Source organism: Lycorma delicatula, chromosome 4 (assembly GCF_047948215.1).
Source record: "Lycorma delicatula isolate Av1 chromosome 4, ASM4794821v1, whole genome shotgun sequence".
Lineage (NCBI taxonomy): Eukaryota > Metazoa > Arthropoda > Insecta > Hemiptera > Fulgoridae > Lycorma > Lycorma delicatula.
Window position 1 is genome coordinate 85,269,889 of NC_134458.1, and position 24,877 is coordinate 85,294,765.

At 40.1% G+C, this 24,877-nt stretch overlaps 1 long non-coding RNA gene across 1 annotated transcript in view; it reads left to right on the forward strand.

The window, feature by feature from the left end:
* Nucleotides 1-877: 877 nt before the first annotated feature.
* LOC142322891 (uncharacterized) overlaps nt 878-24,877 on the forward strand; it is a 75,902-nt gene continuing 51,902 nt past the window's right edge. Inside the window, exons 1-3 of the long non-coding RNA XR_012755952.1 lie at nt 878-961; nt 1,812-1,893; nt 2,590-2,671. This is a non-coding gene — a long non-coding RNA (uncharacterized LOC142322891). The remainder of the gene's footprint in view (nt 962-1,811; nt 1,894-2,589; nt 2,672-24,877) is intronic.

Genomic DNA, 24,877 nt, shown 5'->3' on the forward strand with positions numbered 1-24,877 from the left:
GGGTCGGCACTGCCGAAGTATTAGTGCTCTCTCTTCTTACAGCCTCACGTGTGGCTTCCGAACCCCTTCTTTCAATAAACAGACCAAAAAAAAACAAAACATCTGAACAACATCAAAATAACACACTGCTGGAACTGTGGAGGGCACAGTTCTATACAAGGATCGGCACTGCAGAAGTAACAGTGCTCTCTCTACCTTACAGCCTCACGTATATCTTCCGAACCCCTTCTTTCAATAAACAGACCAAAAAAAACAAAACATCTGAACAACATCAAAATAACACACTGCTGGAACTGTGGAGGGCACAGTTCTATACCAGGATCGGCACTGCAGAAGTAACAGTGCTCTCTCTATCTTACAACCTCACGTGAAGCTTCCGAACCCCTTCTTTCAATAAACAGACCAAAAAAACAAAACATCTGAACAACATCAAAATATCACACTGTTGGAACTGTGGAGGGCACAGTTCCATACCAGGGTCGGCACTGCCGAAGTAACAGTGCTCTCTCTTCTTACAGCTTAACGTGTGGCTTCCGAACCCCTTCTTTCAATAAACAGACCAAAAAAACAAAACATCTGAACAACACACACTGTTACTTCTGCAGTGCCAATCCTGTTATAGAACTGTGCCCTCCGCAGTTCCAGCAGTACGAGATTTTGATATTGTTCAGATGTTTTGTTTTTTTTGGTCTGTTTTTTGAAAGAAGGGGTTCGGAAGATACACGTGAGGCTGTAAGGTAGAGAGAGCACTGTTACATCTGCAGTGCCGACCCTGGTTAAATATATATTTTTTTTTATTCTGCATGTATGGAACGTTCCCTTTTTTTTAGTTTAGTTTTTATAAGGAATATTAAAGCGGTTTTGAATGTTTTTTTTCAGTTGTGAAAAGAAGATGGTGGAAAGCAACGGCTGTATGAAACTGAAATCTATCCGAAAACGTGTTGGAAGGGTGAAAGACAAGGTAATAATTAGTAAAAACTTACCTAGAAATTTAAATTTAGAACTGTTACACTATAGGTATTTTTAAGTTATTCAGTAATCGGAGGCGGTGTACGTGAAGACACTGTTTAACTGAAACACTCCGTACTTTTACCAGATATTATCGATAACATTTACTATAACAAATCTTTTTTTTTCTTTAATTCTAACTTTATACTTGTACAATATACAATCCTTAAGCCTAATGACAGTAGTCATCTCTTAAATTATTAGAAAAAGATATATAAATCTTTGTATGGAACTGTGCCCTCCACAGTTCCAGCAGTGTGTTATTTTGATGTTGTTCAGATGTTTTGTTTTTTTTTGGTCTGTTTATTGAAAGAAGGGGTTCGGAAGCCACACGTTAAGCTGTAAGAAGAGAGAGCACTGTTACTTCGGCAGTGCCGACCCTGGTATGGAACTGTGCCCTCCACAGTTCCAACAGTGTGATATTTTGATGTTGTTCAGATGTTTTGTTTTTTTGGTCTGTTTATTGAAAGAAGGGGTTCGGAAGCCACACGTGCGGCTGTAAGAAGAGAGAGCACTGTTACTTCGGCGGTGCCGACCCTAGTATGGAACTGTGCACTCCACAGTTCTAGCAGTGTGATATTTTGATGTTGTTCAGATGTTTTGTTTTTTTTTGGTCTGTTTATTGAAAGAAGGGGTTCAAAAGCTACACGTGAGGCTGTAAGGTAGAGAGAGCACTGTTACATCTGCAGTGCCGACCCTGGTTAAATATATTTTTTTTTTATTCTGCATGTATGGAACGTTCCCTTTTTTTTAGTTTAGTTGGTGTAAGGAATATTAAAGCGGTTTTGAATGTTTTTTTTCAGTTGTGAAAAGAAGATGGTGGAAAGCAAGGGCTGTATGAACCTGAAATCTATCCGAAAACGTGTTGGAAGGGTGAAAGACAAGGTAATAATTAGTAAAAACTTACCTAGAAGTTTAAATTTAGAACTGTTACACTATAGGTATTTTTAAGTTATTCAGTAATCGGAGGCGGTGTACGTGAAGACACTGTTTAACTGAAACACTCCGTACTTTTACCAGATATTATCGATAACATTTACTATAACAAATCTTTTTTTTTCTTTAATTCTTTCTTTATACTTGTAAAATATACAATCCTTAAGCCGAATGACCCTAGTAATCTCCTAGGTTATTAGAAAAAGGTTTAAAAATCTTTGTATGGAACTGTGCACTTCACAGTTCCAGCAGGGTGATATTTTGATGTTGTTCAGATGTTTTGTTATTTTTTGGGTCTGTTTATTGAAAGAAGGGGTTCGGAAGCTACACGTGAGGCTGTAAGGTAGAGAGAGCACTGGTACTTCTGCAGTGCCGATCCTGTTATAGAACTGTGCCCTCCGCAGTTCCAGCAGTGTGAGATTTTGATATTGTTCAGATGTTTTGTTTTTTTTTGGTCTGTTTATTGAAAGAAGGGGTTCGGAAGATACACGTGAGGCTGTAAGGTAGAGAGAGCACTGTTATATCTGCAGTGCCGACCCTGGTTAAATATATATTTTTTTTTATTCTGCATGTATGGAACGTTCCCTTTTTTTTAGTTTAGTTTTTATAAGGAATATTAAAGCGGTTTTGAATGTTTTTTTTCAGTTGTGAAAAGAAGATGGTGGATAGCAAGGGCTGTATGAACCTGAAATCTATCCGAAAACGTGTTGGAAGGGTGAAAGACAAGGTAATAATTAGTAAAAATTTACCTAGAAATTTAAATTTAGAACTGTTACACTATAGGTATTTTTAAGTTATTCAGTAATCGGAGGCGGTGTACGTGAAGGCACTGTTTAACTGAAACACCCCGTACTTCTACCAGATATTATCGATAACATTTACTATAACAAATCTTTTTTTTTCTTTAATTCTAACTTTATACTTGTACAATATACAATCCTTAAGCCTAATGACAGTAGTCATCTCCTAAATTATTAGAAAAAGATATAAAAATCTTTGTATGGAACTGTGCCCTCCACAGTTACAGCAGTGTGATATTTTGATGTTGTTCAGATGTTTTGTTTTTTTGGTCTGTTTATTGAAAGAAGGGGTTCGGAAGCTACACGTGAGTCTGTAAGATAGAGAGAGCACTGTTACTTCTGCAGTGCCGATCCTGGTATAGAACTGTGCCCTCCACAGTTCCAGCAGTGTGTTATTTTGATGTTGTTCAGATGTTTTGTTTTTTTTGGTCTGTTTATTGAAAGAAGGGGTTCGGAAGCCACACGTGAGGCTGTAAGAAGAGAGAGCACTGTTACTTCGGCAGTGCCGACCCTAGTATGGTACTGTGCACTCCACAGTTCCAGCAGTGTGAGATTTTGATATTGTTCAGATGTTTTGTTTTTTTGGTCTGTTTATTGAAAGAAGGGGTTCGGAAGATATACGTGAGGCTGTAAGGTAGAGAGAGCACTTTTACTTCTGCAGTGCCGATCCTGGTATAGAACTGTGCCCTCCACAGTTCCAGCAGTGTGTTATTTTGATGTTGTTCAGATGTTTAGTTTTTTTGGTCTGTTTATTGAAAGAAGGGGTTCGGAAGCCACACGTTAAGCTGTAAGAAGAGAGAGCACTATTACTTCGGCAGTGCCGACCCTGGTATGGAACTGTGCCCTCCACAGTTCCAACAGTGTGATATTTTGATGTTGTTCAGATGTTTTGTTTTTTTGGTCTGTTTATTGAAAGAAGGGGTTACGAAGCTACACGTGAGGCTGTAAGATAGAGAGAGCACTGTTACTTCTGCAGTGCCGATCCTGGTATAGAACTGTGCCCTCCACAGTTCCAGCAGTGTGTTATTTTGATGTTGTTCAGATGTTTAGTTTTTTTGGTCTGTTTATTGAAAGAAGGGGTTCGGAAGCTACACGTGAGGCTGTAAGATAGAGAGAGCACTGTACCATATGCAGTGCCGACCCTTGTTAAATGTATATATTTTTTTATTCTGCATGTATGTAACGTTCCCTTTTTTTTAGTTTAGTTGGTATAAGGAATATTAAAACGGTTTTGCATGGTTTTTTTTCAGTTGTGAAAAGAAGATGGTGGAAAGCAAGGGCGGTATGAACCTGAAATCTATCCGAAAACGTGTAGGAAGGGTGAAAGACAAGGTAATAATTAGTAAAAACTTACCTAGAAATTTAAATTTAGAACTGTTACACTATAGGTATTTTTAAGTTATTCAGTAATCGGAGGCGGTGTACGTGAAGACACTGTTTAACTGAAACACTCCGTACTTTTACCAGATATTATCGATAACATTGACTATAACAAATCTTTTTTTTTCATTAATTCTTTCTTTATACTTGTAAAATATACAATCCTTAAGCCGAATGACAGTAGTAATCTCCTAGGTTATTAGAAAAAGGTTTAAAAATCTTTGTATGGAACTGTGCACTCCACAGTTCCAACAGTGTGATATTTTGATGTTGTTCAGATGTTTTGTTTTTTTTTGGTCTGTTTATTGAAAGAAGGGGTTCGGAAGCTACACGTGAGGCTGTACGGTAGAGAGAGCACTGTTACTTCTGCAGTGCCAATCCGGTTATAGAACTGTGCCCTCCGCAGTTCCAGCAGTACGAGATTTTGATATTGTTCAGATGTTTTGTTTTTTTTGGTCTGTTTATTGAAAGAAGGGGTTCGGAAGATACACGTGAGGCTGTAAGGTAGAGAGAGCACTGTTACTTCTGCAGTGCCGATCCTGGTATAGAACTGTGCCCTCCACAGTTCCAGCAGTGTGTTATTTTGATGTTGTTCAGATGTTTTGTTTTTTTGGTCTGTTTATTGAAAGAAGGGGTTCGGAAGATATACGTGAGGCTGTAAGGTAGAGAGAGCACTGTTACTTCTGCAGTGCCGATCCTGGTATAGAACTGTGCCCTCCACAGTTCCAAAAAAAACAAAACATCTGAACAACATCAAAATAACACACTGCTGGAACTGTGGATTGCACAGTTGCATACAAAGATTTTTAAACTTTTTTCTAATAAACTAGGAGATGACTACTGTCATTCGGCTTAAGGATTGTATATTTTACAAGTATAAAGAAAGAATTAAGAGAAAAAAAAAATTTGTTATATTAAATGTTATCGATAATATCTGGTAAAAGTGCGGAGTGTTTCAGTTAAACAGTGTCTTCACGTACACCGCCTCCGATTACTGAATAACTTAAAAATACCTATAGTGTAACAGTTCTAAATTTAAACTTCTAGGTAAGTTTTTACTAATTATTACCTTGTCTTTCACCCTTCCAACACGTTTTCGGATAGATTTCAGGTTCATACAGCCCTTGCTTTCCACCATCTTCTTTTCACAACTGAAAAAAAACATTCAAAACCGCTTTAATATTCCTTACACCAACTAAACTAAAAAAAAGGGAACGTTCCATACATGCAGAATAAAAAAAAAATATATTTAACCAGGGTCGGCACTGCAGCTGTAACAGTGCTCTCTCTACCTTACAGCCTCACGTGTAGCTTTTGAACCCCTTCTTTCAATAAACAGACCAAAAAAAAACAAAACATCTGAACAACATCAAAATATCACACTGCTGGAACTGTGGAGTGCACAGTTCCATACCAGGGTCGGCACTGCCGAAGTAACAGTGCTCTCTCTTCTTACAGCCTCACGTGTGTCTTCCGAACCCCTTCTTTCAATAAACAGACCAAAAAACAAAACAGCTGAACAATATCAAAATCTCACACTGCTGGAACTGTGGAGTGCACAGTTCCATACTAGGGTCGGCACTGCCGAAGTAACAGTGCTCTCTCTTCTTACAGCCTCACGTGTGGCTTCCGAACCCCTTCTTTCAATAAACAGACCAAAAAAAAACAAAACATCTGAACAACATCAAAATAACACACTGCTGGAACTGTGGAGGGCACAGTTCTATACCAGGATCGGCACTGCAGAAGTAACAGTGCTCTCTCTATCTTACAACCTCACGTGTAGCTTCCGAACCCCTTCTTTCAATAAACAGACCAAAAAAACAAAACATCTGAACAACATCAAAATATCACACTGTTGGAACTGTGGAGGGCACAGTTCCATACCAGGGTCGGCACTGCCGAAGTAACAGTGCTCTCTCTTCTTACAGCTTAACGTGTGGCTTCCGAACCCCTTCTTTCAATAAACAGACCAAACAAAAACAAAACATCTGAACAACATCTATATATCACACTGCTGGAACTGTGGAGGGCACAGTTCCATACTAGGGTCGGCACTGCCGAAGTAACAGTGCTCTCTCTTCTTACAGCCTCACGTGTGGCTTCCGAACCCCTTCTTTCAATAAACAGACCAAAAAAACAAAACATCTGAACAACATCAAAATATCACACTGTTGGAACTTTGGAGGGCACAGTTCCATACCAGGGTCGGCACTGCCGAAGTAACAGTGCTCTCTCTTCTTACAGCCTCACGTGTGGCTTCCGAACCCCTTCTTTCAATAAACAGACCAAAAAAAAACAAAACATCTGAACAACATCAAAATATCACCCTGCTGGAACTGTGAAGTGCACAGTTCCATACAAAGATTTTTAAACCTTTTTCTAATAACCTAGGAGATTACTAGGGTCATTCGGCTTAAGGATTGTATATTTTACAAGTATAAAGAAAGAATTAAAGAAAAAAAAAGATTTGTTATAGTAAATGTTATCGATAATATCTGGTAAAAGTACGGAGTGTTTCAGTTAAACAGTGTCTTCACGTACACCGCCTCCGATTACTGAATAACTTAAAAATACCTATAGTGTAACAGTTCTAAATTTAAACTTCTAGGTAAGTTTTTACTAATTATTACCTTGTCTTTCACCCTTCCAACACGTTTTCGGATAGATTTCAGGTGCATACAGCCCTTGCTTTCCACCATCTTCTTTTCACAACTGAAAAAAAACATTCAAAACCGCTTTAATATTCCTTACACCAACTAAACTAAAAAAAAGGGAACGTTCCATACATGCAGAATAAAAAAAAAATATATTTAACCAGGGTCGGCACTGCAGATGTAACAGTGCTCTCTCTACCTTACAGCCTCACGTGTAGCTTTTGAACCCCTTCTTTCAATAAACAGACCAAAAAAAAAACAAAACATCTGAACAACATCAAAATATCACACTGCTGGAACTGTGGAGTGCACAGTTCCATACCAGGGTCGGCACTGCCGAAGTAACAGTGCTCTCTCTTCTGACAGCCTCACGTGTGTCTTCCGAACCCCTTCTTTCAATAAACAGACCAAAAAAAAACAAAACATCTGAACAACATCAAAATAACACACTGCTGGAACTGTGGAGGGCACAGTTCTATACCAGGATCGGCACTGCAGAAGTAACAGTGCTCTCTCTACCTTACAGCCTCACGTATTTCTTCCGAACCCCTTCTTTCAATAAACAGACCAAAAAAACAAAACAGCTGAACAATATCAAAATCTCACACTGCTGGAACTGTGGAGTGCACAGTTCCATACTAGGGTCGGCACTGCCGAAGTAACAGTGCTCTCTCTTCTTACAGCCTCACGTGTGGCTTCCGAACCCCTTCTTTCAATAAACAGACCAAAAAAAAACAAAACATCTGAACAACATCAAAATAACACACTGCTGGAACTGTGGAGGGCACAGTTCTATACCAGCGTCGGCACTGCCGAAGTAACAGTGCTCTCTCTTCTTACAGCTTAACGTGTGGCTTCCGAACCCCTTCTTTCAATAAACAGACCAAACAAAAACAAAACATCTGAACAACATCTAAATATCACACTGCTGGAACTGTGGAGGGCACAGTTCCATACTAGGGTCGGCACTGCCGAAGTAACAGTGCTCTCTCTTCTTACAGCCTCACGTGTGGCTTCCGAACCCCTTCTTTCAATAAACAGACCAAAAAAACAAAACATCTGAACAACATCAAAATATCACACTGTTGGAACTTTGGAGGGCACAGTTCCATACCAGGGTCGGCACTGCCGAAGTAACAGTGCTCTCTCTTCTTACAGCCTCACGTGTGGCTTCCGAACCCCTTCTTTCAATAAACAGACCAAAAAAAAACAAAACATCTGAACAACATCAAAATATCACCCTGCTGGAACTGTGAAGTGCACAGTTCCATACAAAGATTTTTAAACCTTTTTCTAATAACCTAGGAGATTACTAGGGTCATTCGGCTTAAGGATTGTATATTTTACAAGTATAAAGAAAGAATTAAAGAAAAAAAAAGATTTGTTATAGTAAATGTTATCGATAATATCTGGTAAAAGTACGGAGTGTTTCAGTTAAACAGTGTCTTCACGTACACCGCCTCCGATTACTGAATAACTTAAAAATACCTATAGTGTAACAGTTCTAAATTTAAACTTCTAGGTAAGTTTTTACTAATTATTACCTTGTCTTTCACCCTTCCAACACGTTTTCGGATAGATTTCAGGTTCATACAGCCCTTGCTTTCCACCATCTTCTTTTCACAACTGAAAAAAAACATTCAAAACCGCTTTAATATTCCTTACACCAACTAAACTAAAAAAAAGGGAACGTTCCATACATGCAGAATAAAAAAAAAATATATTTAACCAGGGTCGGCACTGCAGATGTAACAGTGCTCTCTCTACCTTACAGCCTCACGTGTAGCTTTTGAACCCCTTCTTTCAATAAACAGACCAAAAAAAAACAAAACATCTCAACAACATCAAAATATCACACTGCTGGAACTGTGGAGTGCACAGTTCCATACTAGGGTCGGCACCGCCGAAGTAACAGTGCTCTCTCTTCTTACAGCCTCACGTGTGGCTTCCGAACCCCTTCTTTCAATAAACAGACCAAAAAAAACAAAACATCTGAACAACATCAAAATAACACACTGCTGGAACTGTAGAGGGCACAGTTCTATACCAGGATCGGCACTGCAGAAGTAACAGTGCTCTCTCTACCTTACAGCCTCACGTATATCTTCCGAACCCCTTCTTTCAATAAACAGACCAAAAAAACAAAACATCTGAACAACATCAAAATATCACACTGTTGGAACTGTGGAGTGCACAGTTCCATACCAGGGTCGGCACTGCCGAAGTAACAGTGCTCTCTCTTCTTACAGCCTCACGTGTGGCTTCCGAACCCCTTCTTTCAATAAACAGACCAAAAAAAAACAAAACATCTGAACAACATCAAAATAACACACTGCTGGAACTGTGGAGGGCACAGTTCTATACCAGGATCGGCACTGCAGAAGTAACAGTGCTCTCTCTACCTTACAGCCTCACGTATATCTTCCGAACCCCTTCTTTCAATAAACAGACCAAAAAAACAAAACAGCTGAACAATATCAAAATCTCACACTGCTGGAACTGTGGAGTGCACAGTTCCATACTAGGGTCGGCACTGCCGAAGTAACAGTGCTCTCTCTTCTTACAGCCTCACGTGTGGCTTCCGAACCCCTTCTTTCAATAAACAGACCAAAAAAAACAAAACATCTGAACAACATCAAAATAACACACTGCTGGAACTGTGGAGGGCACAGTTCTATACCAGGATCGGCACTGCAGAAGTAACAGTGCTCTCTCTATCTTACAACCTCACGTGTAGCTTCCGAACACCTTCTTTCAATAAACAGACCAAAAAAACAAAACATCTGAACAACATCAAAATATCACACTGTTGGAACTGTGGAGGGCACAGTTCCATACCAGGGTCGGCACTGCCGAAGTAACAGTGCTCTCTCTTCTTACAGCTTAACGTGTGGCTTCCGAACCCCTTCTTTCAATAAACAGACCAAAAAAAACAAAACATCTGAACAACATCAAAATAACACACTGTTGGAACTGTGGAGGGCACAGTTCTATACCAGGATCGGCACTGCAGAAGTAACAGTGCTCTCTCTACCTTACAGCCTCACGTATATCTTCCGAACCCCTTCTTTCAATAAACAGACCAAAAAAAAACAAAACATCTGAACAACATCTAAATATCACACTGCTGGAACTGTGGAGTGCACAGTTCCATACTAGGGTCGGCACTGCCGAAGTAACAGTGCTCTCTCTTCTTACAGCCTCACGTGTGGCTTCCGAACCCCTTCTTTCAATAAACAGACCAAAAAAACAAAACATCTGAACAACATCAAAATATCACACTGTTGGAACTGTGGAGGGCACAGTTCCATACCAGGGTCGGCACTGCCGAAGTAACAGTGCTCTCTCTTCTTACAGCCTCACGTGTGGCTTCCGAACCCCTTCTTTCAATAAACAGACCAAAAAAAAACAAAACATCTGAACAACATGAAAATAACACACTGCTGGAACTGTGACGTGCACAGTTCCATACAAAGATTTTTAAACCTTTTTCTAATAACCTAGGAGATTACTAGGGTCATTCGGCTTAAGGATTGTATATTTTACAACAATAAAGAAAGAATTAAAGAAAAAAAAAGATTTGTTATAGTAAATGTTATCGATAATATCTGGTAAAAGTACGGAGTGTTTCAATTAAACAGTGTCTTCACGTACACCGCCTCCGATTACTGAATAACTTAAAAATACCTATAGTGTAACAGTTCTAAATTTAAACTTCTAGGTAAGTTTTTACTAATTATTACCTTGTCTTTCACCCTTCCAACACGTTTTCGGATAGATTTCAGGTTCATACAGCCCTTGCTTTCCACCATCTTCTTTTCACAACTGAAAAAAAACATTCAAAACCGCTTTAATATTCCTTACACCAACTAAACTAAAAAAAAGGGAACGTTCCATACATGCAGAATAAAAAAAAAATATATTTAACCAGGGTCGGCACTGCAGATGTAACAGTGCTCTCTCTACCTTACAGCCTCACGTGTAGCTTTTGAACCCCTTCTTTCAATAAACAGACCAAAAAAAAAACAAAACATCTGAACAACATCAAAATATCACACTGCTGGAACTGTGGAGTGCACAGTTCCATACCAGGGTCGGCACTGCCGAAGTAACAGTGCTCTCTCTTCTGACAGCCTCACGTGTGTCTTCCGAACCCCTTCTTTCAATAAACAGACCAAAAAAAAACAAAACATCTGAACAACATCAAAATAACACACTGCTGGAACTGTGGAGGGCACAGTTCTATACCAGGATCGGCACTGCAGAAGTAACAGTGCTCTCTCTACCTTACAGCCTCACGTATATCTTCCGAACCCCTTCTTTCAATAAACAGACCAAAAAAACAAAACAGCTGAACAATATCAAAATCTCACACTGCTGGAACTGTGGAGTGCACAGTTCCATACTAGGGTCGGCACTGCCGAAGTAACAGTGCTCTCTCTTCTTACAGCCTCACGTGTGGCTTCCGAACCCCTTCTTTCAATAAACAGACCAAAAAAAAACAAAACATCTGAACAACATCAAAATAACACACTGCTGGAACTGTGGAGGGCACAGTTCTATACCAGCGTCGGCACTGCCGAAGTAACAGTGCTCTCTCTTCTTACAGCTTAACGTGTGGCTTCCGAACCCCTTCTTTCAATAAACAGACCAAACAAAAACAAAACATCTGAACAACATCTAAATATCACACTGCTGGAACTGTGGAGGGCACAGTTCCATACTAGGGTCGGCACTGCCGAAGTAACAGTGCTCTCTCTTCTTACAGCCTCACGTGTGGCTTCCGAACCCCTTCTTTCAATAAACAGACCAAAAAAACAAAACATCTGAACAACATCAAAATATCACACTGTTGGAACTTTGGAGGGCACAGTTCCATACCAGGGTCGGCACTGCCGAAGTAACAGTGCTCTCTCTTCTTACAGCCTCACGTGTGGCTTCCGAACCCCTTCTTTCAATAAACAGACCAAAAAAAAACAAAACATCTGAACAACATCAAAATATCACCCTGCTGGAACTGTGAAGTGCACAGTTCCATACAAAGATTTTTAAACCTTTTTCTAATAACCTAGGAGATTACTAGGGTCATTCGGCTTAAGGATTGTATATTTTACAAGTATAAAGAAAGAATTAAAGAAAAAAAAAGATTTGTTATAGTAAATGTTATCGATAATATCTGGTAAAAGTACGGAGTGTTTCAGTTAAACAGTGTCTTCACGTACACCGCCTCCGATTACTGAATAACTTAAAAATACCTATAGTGTAACAGTTCTAAATTTAAACTTCTAGGTAAGTTTTTACTAATTATTACCTTGTCTTTCACCCTTCCAACACGTTTTCGGATAGATTTCAGGTTCATACAGCCCTTGCTTTCCACCATCTTCTTTTCACAACTGAAAAAAAACATTCAAAACCGCTTTAATATTCCTTACACCAACTAAACTAAAAAAAAGGGAACGTTCCATACATGCAGAATAAAAAAAAAATATATTTAACCAGGGTCGGCACTGCAGATGTAACAGTGCTCTCTCTACCTTACAGCCTCACGTGTAGCTTTTGAACCCCTTCTTTCAATAAACAGACCAAAAAAAAACAAAACATCTGAACAACATCAAAATATCACACTGCTGGAACTGTGGAGTGCACAGTTCCATACTAGGGTCGGCACCGCCGAAGTAACAGTGCTCTCTCTTCTTACAGCCTCACGTGTGGCTTCCGAACCCCTTCTTTCAATAAACAGACCAAAAAAAACAAAACATCTGAACAACATCAAAATAACACACTGCTGGAACTGTAGAGGGCACAGTTCTATACCAGGATCGGCACTGCAGAAGTAACAGTGCTCTCTCTACCTTACAGCCTCACGTATATCTTCCGAACCCCTTCTTTCAATAAACAGACCAAAAAAACAAAACATCTGAACAACATCAAAATATCACACTGTTGGAACTGTGGAGTGCACAGTTCCATACCAGGGTCGGCACTGCCAAAGTAACAGTGCTCTCTCTTCTTACAGCCTCACGTGTGGCTTCCGAACCCCTTCTTTCAATAAACAGACCAAAAAAAAACAAAACATCTGAACAACATCAAAATAACACACTGCTGGAACTGTGGAGGGCACAGTTCTATACCAGGATCGGCACTGCAGAAGTAACAGTGCTCTCTCTACCTTACAGCCTCACGTATATCTTCCGAACCCCTTCTTTCAATAAACAGACCAAAAAAACAAAACATCTGAACAATATCAAAATCTCACACTGCTGGAACTGTGGAGTGCACAGTTCCATACTAGGGTCGGCACTGCCGAAGTAACAGTGCTCTCTCTTCTTACAGCCTCACGTGTGGCTTCCGAACCCCTTCTTTCAATAAACAGACCAAAAAAAAACAAAACATCTGAACAACATCAAAATAACACACTGCTGGAACTGTGGAGGGCACAGTTCTATACCAGGATCGGCACTGCAGAAGTAACAGTGCTCTCTCTATCTTACAACCTCACGTGTAGCTTCCGAACACCTTCTTTCAATAAACAGACCAAAAAAACAAAACATCTGAACAACATCAAAATATCACACTGTTGGAACTGTGGAGGGCACAGTTCCATACCAGGGTCGGCACTGCCGAAGTAACAGTGCTCTCTCTTCTTACAGCTTAACGTATATCTTCCGAACCCCTTCTTTCAATAAACAGACCAAAAAAAACAAAACATCTGAACAACATCTAAATATCACACTGCTGGAACTGTGGAGTGCACAGTTCCATACTAGGGTCGGCACTGCCGAAGTAACAGTGCTCTCTCTTCTTACAGCCTCACGTGTGGCTTCCGAACCCCTTCTTTCAATAAACAGACCAAAAAAACAAAACATCTGAACAACATCAAAATATCACACTGTTGGAACTGTGGAGGGCACAGTTCCATACCAGGGTCGGCACTGCCGAAGTAACAGTGCTCTCTCTTCTTACAGCCTCACGTGTGGCTTCCGAACCCCTTCTTTCAATAAACAGACCAAAAAAAAACAAAACATCTGAACAACATGAAAATAACACACTGCTGGAACTGTGACGTGCACAGTTCCATACAAAGATTTTTAAACCTTTTTCTAATAACCTAGGAGATTACTAGGGTCATTCGGCTTAAGGATTGTATATTTTACAACAATAAAGAAAGAATTAAAGAAAAAAAAAGATTTGTTATAGTAAATGTTATCGATAATATCTGGTAAAAGTACGGAGTGTTTCAATTAAACAGTGTCTTCACGTACACCGCCTCCGATTACTGAATAACTTAAAAATACCTATAGTGTAACAGTTCTAAATTTAAACTTCTAGGTAAGTTTTTACTAATTATTACCTTGTCTTTCACCCTTCCAACACGTTTTCGGATAGATTTCAGGTTCATACAGCCCTTGCTTTCCACCATCTTCTTTTCACAACTGAAAAAAAACATTCAAAACCGCTTTAATATTCCTTACACCAACTAAACTAAAAAAAAGGGAACGTTCCATACATGCAGAATAAAAAAAAATATATATTTAACCAGGGTCGGCACTGCAGATGTAACAGTGCTCTCTCTACCTTACAGCCTCACGTGTAGCTTTTGAACCCCTTCTTTCAATAAACAGACCAAAAAAAAAACAAAACATCTGAACAACATCAAAATATCACACTGCTGGAACTGTGGAGTGCACAGTTCCATACCAGGGTCGGCACTGCCGAAGTAACAGTGCTCTCTCTTCTGACAGCCTCACGTGTGTCTTCCGAACCCCTTCTTTCAATAAACAGACCAAAAAAAAACAAAACATCTGAACAACATCAAAATAACACACTGCTGGAACTGTGGAGGGCACAGTTCTATACCAGGATCGGCACTGCAGAAGTAACAGTGCTCTCTCTACCTTACAGCCTCACGTATATCTTCCGAACCCCTTCTTTCAATAAACAGACCAAAAAAACAAAACAGCTGAACAATATCAAAATCTCACACTGCTGGAACTGTGGAGTGCACAGTTCCATACTAGGGTCGGCACTGCCGAAGTAACAGTGCTCTCTCTTCTTACAGCCTCACGTGTGGCTTCCGAACCCCTTCTTTCAATAAACAGACCAAAAAAAAACAAAACATCTGAACAACATCAAAATAACACACTGCTGGAACTGTGGAGGGCACAGTTCTATACCAGCGTCGGCACTGCCGAAGTAACAGTGCTCTCTCTTCTTACAGCTTAACGTGTGGCTTCCGAACCCCTTCTTTCAATAAACAGACCAAACAAAAACAAAACATCTGAACAACATCTAAATATCACACTGCTGGAACTGTGGAGGGCACAGTTCCATACTAGGGTCGGCACTGCCGAAGTAACAGTGCTCTCTCTTCTTACAGCCTCACGTGTGGCTTCCGAACCCCTTCTTTCAATAAACAGACCAAAAAAACAAAACATCTGAACAACATCAAAATATCACACTGTTGGAACTTTGGAGGGCACAGTTCCATACCAGGGTCGGCACTGCCGAAGTAACAGTGCTCTCTCTTCTTACAGCCTCACGTGTGGCTTCCGAACCCCTTCTTTCAATAAACAGACCAAAAAAAAACAAAACATCTGAACAACATCAAAATATCACCCTGCTGGAACTGTGAAGTGCACAGTTCCATACAAAGATTTTTAAACCTTTTTCTAATAACCTAGGAGATTACTAGGGTCATTCGGCTTAAGGATTGTATATTTTACAAGTATAAAGAAAGAATTAAAGAAAAAAAAAGATTTGTTATAGTAAATGTTATCGATAATATCTGGTAAAAGTACGGAGTGTTTCAGTTAAACAGTGTCTTCACGTACACCGCCTCCGATTACTGAATAACTTAAAAATACCTATAGTGTAACAGTTCTAAATTTAAACTTCTAGGTAAGTTTTTACTAATTATTACCTTGTCTTTCACCCTTCCAACACGTTTTCGGATAGATTTCAGGTTCATACAGCCCTTGCTTTCCACCATCTTCTTTTCACAACTGAAAAAAAACATTCAAAACCGCTTTAATATTCCTTACACCAACTAAACTAAAAAAAAGGGAACGTTCCATACATGCAGAATAAAAAAAAAATATATTTAACCAGGGTCGGCACTGCAGATGTAACAGTGCTCTCTCTACCTTACAGCCTCACGTGTAGCTTTTGAACCCCTTCTTTCAATAAACAGACCAAAAAAAAACAAAACATCTCAACAACATCAAAATATCACACTGCTGGAACTGTGGAGTGCACAGTTCCATACTAGGGTCGGCACCGCCGAAGTAACAGTGCTCTCTCTTCTTACAGCCTCACGTGTGGCTTCCGAACCCCTTCTTTCAATAAACAGACCAAAAAAAACAAAACATCTGAACAACATCAAAATAACACACTGCTGGAACTGTAGAGGGCACAGTTCTATACCAGGATCGGCACTGCAGAAGTAACAGTGCTCTCTCTACCTTACAGCCTCACGTATATCTTCCGAACCCCTTCTTTCAATAAACAGACCAAAAAAACAAAACATCTGAACAACATCAAAATATCACACTGTTGGAACTGTGGAGTGCACAGTTCCATACCAGGGTCGGCACTGCCGAAGTAACAGTGCTCTCTCTTCTTACAGCCTCACGTGTGGCTTCCGAACCCCTTCTTTCAATAAACAGACCAAAAAAAAACAAAACATCTGAACAACATCAAAATAACACACTGCTGGAACTGTGGAGGGCACAGTTCTATACCAGGATCGGCACTGCAGAAGTAACAGTGCTCTCTCTACCTTACAGCCTCACGTATATCTTCCGAACCCCTTCTTTCAATAAACAGACCAAAAAAACAAAACAGCTGAACAATATCAAAATCTCACACTGCTGGAACTGTGGAGTGCACAGTTCCATACTAGGGTCGGCACTGCCGAAGTAACAGTGCTCTCTCTTCTTACAGCCTCACGTGTGGCTTCCGAACCCCTTCTTTCAATAAACAGACCAAAAAAAACAAAACATCTGAACAACATCAAAATAACACACTGCTGGAACTGTGGAGGGCACAGTTCTATACCAGGATCGGCACTGCAGAAGTAACAGTGCTCTCTCTATCTTACAACCTCACGTGTAGCTTCCGAACACCTTCTTTCAATAAACAGACCAAAAAAACAAAACATCTGAACAACATCAAAATATCACACTGTTGGAACTGTGGAGGGCACAGTTCCATACCAGGGTCGGCACTGCCGAAGTAACAGTGCTCTCTCTTCTTACAGCTTAACGTGTGGCTTCCGAACCCCTTCTTTCAATAAACAGACCAAAAAAAACAAAACATCTGAACAACATCAAAATAACACACTGTTGGAACTGTGGAGGGCACAGTTCTATACCAGGATCGGCACTGCAGAAGTAACAGTGCTCTCTCTACCTTACAGCCTCACGTATATCTTCCGAACCCCTTCTTTCAATAAACAGACCAAAAAAAAACAAAACATCTGAACAACATCTAAATATCACACTGCTGGAACTGTGGAGTGCACAGTTCCATACTAGGGTCGGCACTGCCGAAGTAACAGTGCTCTCTCTTCTTACAGCCTCACGTGTGGCTTCCGAACCCCTTCTTTCAATAAACAGACCAAAAAAACAAAACATCTGAACAACATCAAAATATCACACTGTTGGAACTGTGGAGGGCACAGTTCCATACCAGGGTCGGCACTGCCGAAGTAACAGTGCTCTCTCTTCTTACAGCCTCACGTGTGGCTTCCGAACCCCTTCTTTCAATAAACAGACCAAAAAAAAACAAAACATCTGAACAACATGAAAATAACACACTGCTGGAACTGTGACGTGCACAGTTCCATACAAAGATTTTTAAACCTTTTTCTAATAACCTAGGAGATTACTAGGGTCATTCGGCTTAAGGATTGTATATTTTACAACAATAAAGAAAGAATTAAAGAAAAAAAAAGATTTGTTATAGTAAATGTTATCGATAATATCTGGTAAAAGTACGGAGTGTTTCAATTAAACAGTGTCTTCACGTACACCGCCTCCGATTACTGAATAACTTAAAAATACCTATAGTGTAACAGTTCTAAATTTAAACTTCTAGGTAAGTTTTTACTAATTATTACCTTGTCTTTCACCCTTCCAACACGTTTTCGGATAGATTTCAGGTTCATACAGCCCTTGCTTTCCACCATCTTCTTTTCACAACTGAAAAAAAACATTCAAAACCGCTTTAATATTCCTTACACCAACTAAACTAAAAAAAAGGGAACGTTCCATACATGCAGAATAAAAAAAAAATATATTTAACCAGGGTCGGCACTGCAGATGTAACAGTGCTCTCTCTACCTTACAGCCTCACGTGTAGCTTTTGAACCCCTTCTTTCAATAAACAGACCAAAAAAAAAACAAAACATCTGAACAACATCAAAATATCACACTGCTGGAACTGTGGAGTGCACAGTTCCATACCAGGGTCGGCACTGCCGAAGTAACAGTGCTCTCTCTTCTGACAGCCTCACGTGTGTCTTCCGAACCCCTTCTTTCAATAAACAGACCAAAAAAAAACAAAACATCTGAACAACATCAAAATAACACACTGCTGGAACTGTGGAGGGCACAGTTCTATACCAGGATCGGCACTGCAGAAGTAACAGTGCTCTCTCTACCTTACAGCCTCACGTATATCTTCCGAACCCCTTCTTTCAATAAACAGACCAAAAAAACAAAACAGCTGAACAATATCAAAATCTCACACTGCTGGAACTGTGGAGTGCACAGTTCCATACTAGGGTCGGCACTGCCGAAGTAACAGTGCTCTCTCTTCTTACAGCCTCACGTGTGGCTTCCGAACCCCTTCTTTCAATAAACAGACCAAAAAAAAACAAAACATCTGAACAACATCAAAATAACACACTGCTGGAACTGTGGAGGGCACAGTTCTATACCAGCGTCGGCACTGCCGAAGTAACAGTGCTCTCTCTTCTTACAGCTTAACGTGTGGCTTCCGAACCCCTTCTTTCAATAAACAGACCAAACAAAAACAAAACATCTGAACAACATCTAAATATCACACTGCTGGAACTGTGGAGGGCACAGTTCCATACTAGGGTCGGCACTGCCGAAGTAACAGTGCTCTCTCTTCTTACAGCCTCACGTGTGGCTTCCGAACCCCTTCTTTCAATAAACAGACCAAAAAAACAAAACATCTGAACAACATCAAAATATCACACTGTTGGAACTTTGGAGGGCACAGTTCCATACCAGGGTCGGCACTGCCGAAGTAACAGTGCTCTCTCTTCTTACAGCCTCACGTGTGGCTTCCGAACCCCTTCTTTCAATAAACAGACCAAAAAAAAACAAAACATCTGAACAACATCAAAATATCACCCTGCTGGAACTGTGAAGTGCACAGTTCCATACAAAGATTTTTAAACTTTTTTCTAATAAACTAGGAGATGACTACTGTCATTCGGCTTAAGGATTGTATATTTTACAAGTATAAAGAAAGAATTAAGAGAAAAAAAAAATTTGTTATATTAAATGTTATCGATAATATCTGGTAAAAGTGCGGAGTGTTTCAGTTAAACAGTGTCTTCACGTACACCGCCTCCGATTACTGAATAACTTAAAAATACCTATAGTGTAACAGTTCTAAATTTAAACTTCTAGGTAAGTTTTTACTAATTATTACCTTGTCTTTCACCCTTCCAACACGTTTTCGGATAGATTTCAGGTTCATACAGCCCTTGCTTTCCACCATCTTCTTTTCACAACTGAAAAAAAACATTCAAAACCGCTTTAATATTCCTTACACCAACTAAACTAAAAAAAAGGGAACGTTCCATACATGCAGAATAAAAAAAAAATATATTTAACCAGGGTCGGCACTGCAGCTGTAACAGTGCTCTCTCTACCTTACAGCCTCACGTGTAGCTTTTGAACCCCTTCTTTCAATAAACAGACCAAAAAAAAACAAAACATCTGAACAACATCAAAATATCACACTGCTGGAACTGTGGAGTGCACAGTTCCATACCAGGGTCGGCACTGCCGAAGTAACAGTGCTCTCTCTTCTTACAGCCTCACGTGTGTCTTCCGAACCCCTTCTTTCAATAAACAGACCAAAAAACAAAACAGCTGAACAATATCAAAATCTCACACTGCTGGAACTGTGGAGTGCACAGTTCCATACTAGGGTCGGCACTGCCGAAGTAACAGTGCTCTCTCTTCTTACAGCCTCACGTGTGGCTTCCGAACCCCTTCTTTCAATAAACAGACCAAAAAAAAACAAAACATCTGAACAACATCAAAATAACACACTGCTGGAACTGTGGAGGGCACAGTTCTATACCAGGATCGGCACTGCAGAAGTAACAGTGCTCTCTCTATCTTACAACCTCACGTGTAGCTTCCGAACCCCTTCTTTCAATAAACAGACCAAAAAAACAAAACATCTGAACAACATCAAAATATCACACTGTTGGAACTGTGGAGGGCACAGTTCCATACCAGGGTCGGCACTGCCGAAGTAACAGTGCTCTCTCTTCTTACAGCTTAACGTGTGGCTTCCGAACCCCTTCTTTCAATAAACAGACCAAACAAAAACAAAACATCTGAACAACATCTATATATCACACTGCTGGAACTGTGGAGGGCACAGTTCCATACTAGGGTCGGCACTGCCGAAGTAACAGTGCTCTCTCTTCTTACAGCCTCACGTGTGGCTTCCGAACCCCTTCTTTCAATAAACAGACCAAAAAAACAAAACATCTGAACAACATCAAAATATCACACTGTTGGAACTTTGGAGGGCACAGTTCCATACCAGGGTCGGCACTGCCGAAGTAACAGTGCTCTCTCTTCTTACAGCCTCACGTGTGGCTTCCGAACCCCTTCTTTCAATAAACAGACCAAAAAAAAACAAAACATCTGAACAACATCAAAATATCACCCTGCTGGAACTGTGAAGTGCACAGTTCCATACAAAGATTTTTAAACCTTTTTCTAATAACCTAGGAGATTACTAGGGTCATTCGGCTTAAGGATTGTATATTTTACAAGTATAAAGAAAGAATTAAAGAAAAAAAAAGATTTGTTATAGTAAATGTTATCGATAATATCTGGTAAAAGTACGGAGTGTTTCAGTTAAACAGTGTCTTCACGTACACCGCCTCCGATTACTGAATAACTTAAAAATACCTATAGTGTAACAGTTCTAAATTTAAACTTCTAGGTAAGTTTTTACTAATTATTACCTTGTCTTTCACCCTTCCAACACGTTTTCGGATAGATTTCAGGTGCATACAGCCCTTGCTTTCCACCATCTTCTTTTCACAACTGAAAAAAAACATTCAAAACCGCTTTAATATTCCTTACACCAACTAAACTAAAAAAAAGGGAACGTTCCATACATGCAGAATAAAAAAAAAATATATTTAACCAGGGTCGGCACTGCAGATGTAACAGTGCTCTCTCTACCTTACAGCCTCACGTGTAGCTTTTGAACCCCTTCTTTCAATAAACAGACCAAAAAAAAAACAAAACATCTGAACAACATCAAAATATCACACTGCTGGAACTGTGGAGTGCACAGTTCCATACCAGGGTCGGCACTGCCGAAGTAACAGTGCTCTCTCTTCTGACAGCCTCACGTGTGTCTTCCGAACCCCTTCTTTCAATAAACAGACCAAAAAAAAACAAAACATCTGAACAACATCAAAATAACACACTGCTGGAACTGTGGAGGGCACAGTTCTATACCAGGATCGGCACTGCAGAAGTAACAGTGCTCTCTCTACCTTACAGCCTCACGTATTTCTTCCGAACCCCTTCTTTCAATAAACAGACCAAAAAAACAAAACAGCTGAACAATATCAAAATCTCACACTGCTGGAACTGTGGAGTGCACAGTTCCATACTAGGGTCGGCACTGCCGAAGTAACAGTGCTCTCTCTTCTTACAGCCTCACGTGTGGCTTCCGAACCCCTTCTTTCAATAAACAGACCAAAAAAAAACAAAACATCTGAACAACATCAAAATAACACACTGCTGGAACTGTGGAGGGCACAGTTCTATACCAGCGTCGGCACTGCCGAAGTAACAGTGCTCTCTCTTCTTACAGCTTAACGTGTGGCTTCCGAACCCCTTCTTTCAATAAACAGACCAAACAAAAACAAAACATCTGAACAACATCTAAATATCACACTGCTGGAACTGTGGAGGGCACAGTTCCATACTAGGGTCGGCACTGCCGAAGTAACAGTGCTCTCTCTTCTTACAGCCTCACGTGTGGCTTCCGAACCCCTTCTTTCAATAAACAGACCAAAAAAACAAAACATCTGAACAACATCAAAATATCACACTGTTGGAACTTTGGAGGGCACAGTTCCATACCAGGGTCGGCACTGCCGAAGTAACAGTGCTCTCTCTTCTTACAGCCTCACGTGTGGCTTCCGAACCCCTTCTTTCAATAAACAGACCAAAAAAAAACAAAACATCTGAACAACATCAAAATATCACCCTGCTGGAACTGTGAAGTGCACAGTTCCATACAAAGATTTTTAAACCTTTTTCTAATAACCTAGGAGATTACTAGGGTCATTCGGCTTAAGGATTGTATATTTTACAAGTATAAAGAAAGAATTAAAGAAAAAAAAAGATTTGTTATAGTAAATGTTATCGATAATATCTGGTAAAAGTACGGAGTGTTTCAGTTAAACAGTGTCTTCACGTACACCGCCTCCGATTACTGAATAACTTAAAAATACCTATAGTGTAACAGTTCTAAATTTAAACTTCTAGGTAAGTTTTTACTAATTATTACCTTGTCTTTCACCCTTCCAACACGTTTTCGGATAGATTTCAGGTTCATACAGCCCTTGCTTTCCACCATCTTCTTTTCACAACTGAAAAAAAACATTCAAAACCGCTTTAATATTCCTTACACCAACTAAACTAAAAAAAAGGGAACGTTCCATACATGCAGAATAAAAAAAAAATATATTTAACCAGGGTCGGCACTGCAGATGTAACAGTGCTCTCTCTACCTTACAGCCTCACGTGTAGCTTTTGAACCCCTTCTTTCAATAAACAGACCAAAAAAAAACAAAACATCTCAACAACATCAAAATATCACACTGCTGGAACTGTGGAGTGCACAGTTCCATACTAGGGTCGGCACCGCCGAAGTAACAGTGCTCTCTCTTCTTACAGCCTCACGTGTGGCTTCCGAACCCCTTCTTTCAATAAACAGACCAAAAAAAACAAAACATCTGAACAACATCAAAATAACACACTGCTGGAACTGTAGAGGGCACAGTTCTATACCAGGATCGGCACTGCAGAAGTAACAGTGCTCTCTCTACCTTACAGCCTCACGTATATCTTCCGAACCCCTTCTTTCAATAAACAGACCAAAAAAACAAAACATCTGAACAACATCAAAATATCACACTGTTGGAACTGTGGAGTGCACAGTTCCATACCAGGGTCGGCACTGCCGAAGTAACAGTGCTCTCTCTTCTTACAGCCTCACGTGTGGCTTCCGAACCCCTTCTTTCAATAAACAGACCAAAAAAAAACAAAACATCTGAACAACATCAAAATAACACACTGCTGGAACTGTGGAGGGCACAGTTCTATACCAGGATCGGCACTGCAGAAGTAACAGTGCTCTCTCTACCTTACAGCCTCACGTATATCTTCCGAACCCCTTCTTTCAATAAACAGACCAAAAAAACAAAACAGCTGAACAATATCAAAATCTCACACTGCTGGAACTGTGGAGTGCACAGTTCCATACTAGGGTCGGCACTGCCGAAGTAACAGTGCTCTCTCTTCTTACAGCCTCACGTGTGGCTTCCGAACCCCTTCTTTCAATAAACAGACCAAAAAAAACAAAACATCTGAACAACATCAAAATAACACACTGCTGGAACTGTGGAGGGCACAGTTCTATACCAGGATCGGCACTGCAGAAGTAACAGTGCTCTCTCTATCTTACAACCTCACGTGTAGCTTCCGAACACCTTCTTTCAATAAACAGACCAAAAAAACAAAACATCTGAACAACATCAAAATATCACACTGTTGGAACTGTGGAGGGCACAGTTCCATACCAGGGTCGGCACTGCCGAAGTAACAGTGCTCTCTCTTCTTACAGCTTAACGTGTGGCTTCCGAACCCCTTCTTTCAATAAACAGACCAAAAAAAACAAAACATCTGAACAACATCAAAATAACACACTGTTGGAACTGTGGAGGGCACAGTTCTATACCAGGATCGGCACTGCAGAAGTAACAGTGCTCTCTCTACCTTACAGCCTCACGTATATCTTCCGAACCCCTTCTTTCAATAAACAGACCAAAAAAAAACAAAACATCTGAACAACATCTAAATATCACACTGCTGGAACTGTGGAGTGCACAGTTCCATACTAGGGTCGGCACTGCCGAAGTAACAGTGCTCTCTCTTCTTACAGCCTCACGTGTGGCTTCCGAACCCCTTCTTTCAATAAACAGACCAAAAAAACAAAACATCTGAACAACATCAAAATATCACACTGTTGGAACTGTGGAGGGCACAGTTCCATACCAGGGTCGGCACTGCCGAAGTAACAGTGCTCTCTCTTCTTACAGCCTCACGTGTGGCTTCCGAACCCCTTCTTTCAATAAACAGACCAAAAAAAAACAAAACATCTGAACAACATGAAAATAACACACTGCTGGAACTGTGACGTGCACAGTTCCATACAAAGATTTTTAAACCTTTTTCTAATAACCTAGGAGATTACTAGGGTCATTCGGCTTAAGGATTGTATATTTTACAACAATAAAGAAAGAATTAAAGAAAAAAAAAGATTTGTTATAGTAAATGTTATCGATAATATCTGGTAAAAGTACGGAGTGTTTCAATTAAACAGTGTCTTCACGTACACCGCCTCCGATTACTGAATAACTTAAAAATACCTATAGTGTAACAGTTCTAAATTTAAACTTCTAGGTAAGTTTTTACTAATTATTACCTTGTCTTTCACCCTTCCAACACGTTTTCGGATAGATTTCAGGTTCATACAGCCCTTGCTTTCCACCATCTTCTTTTC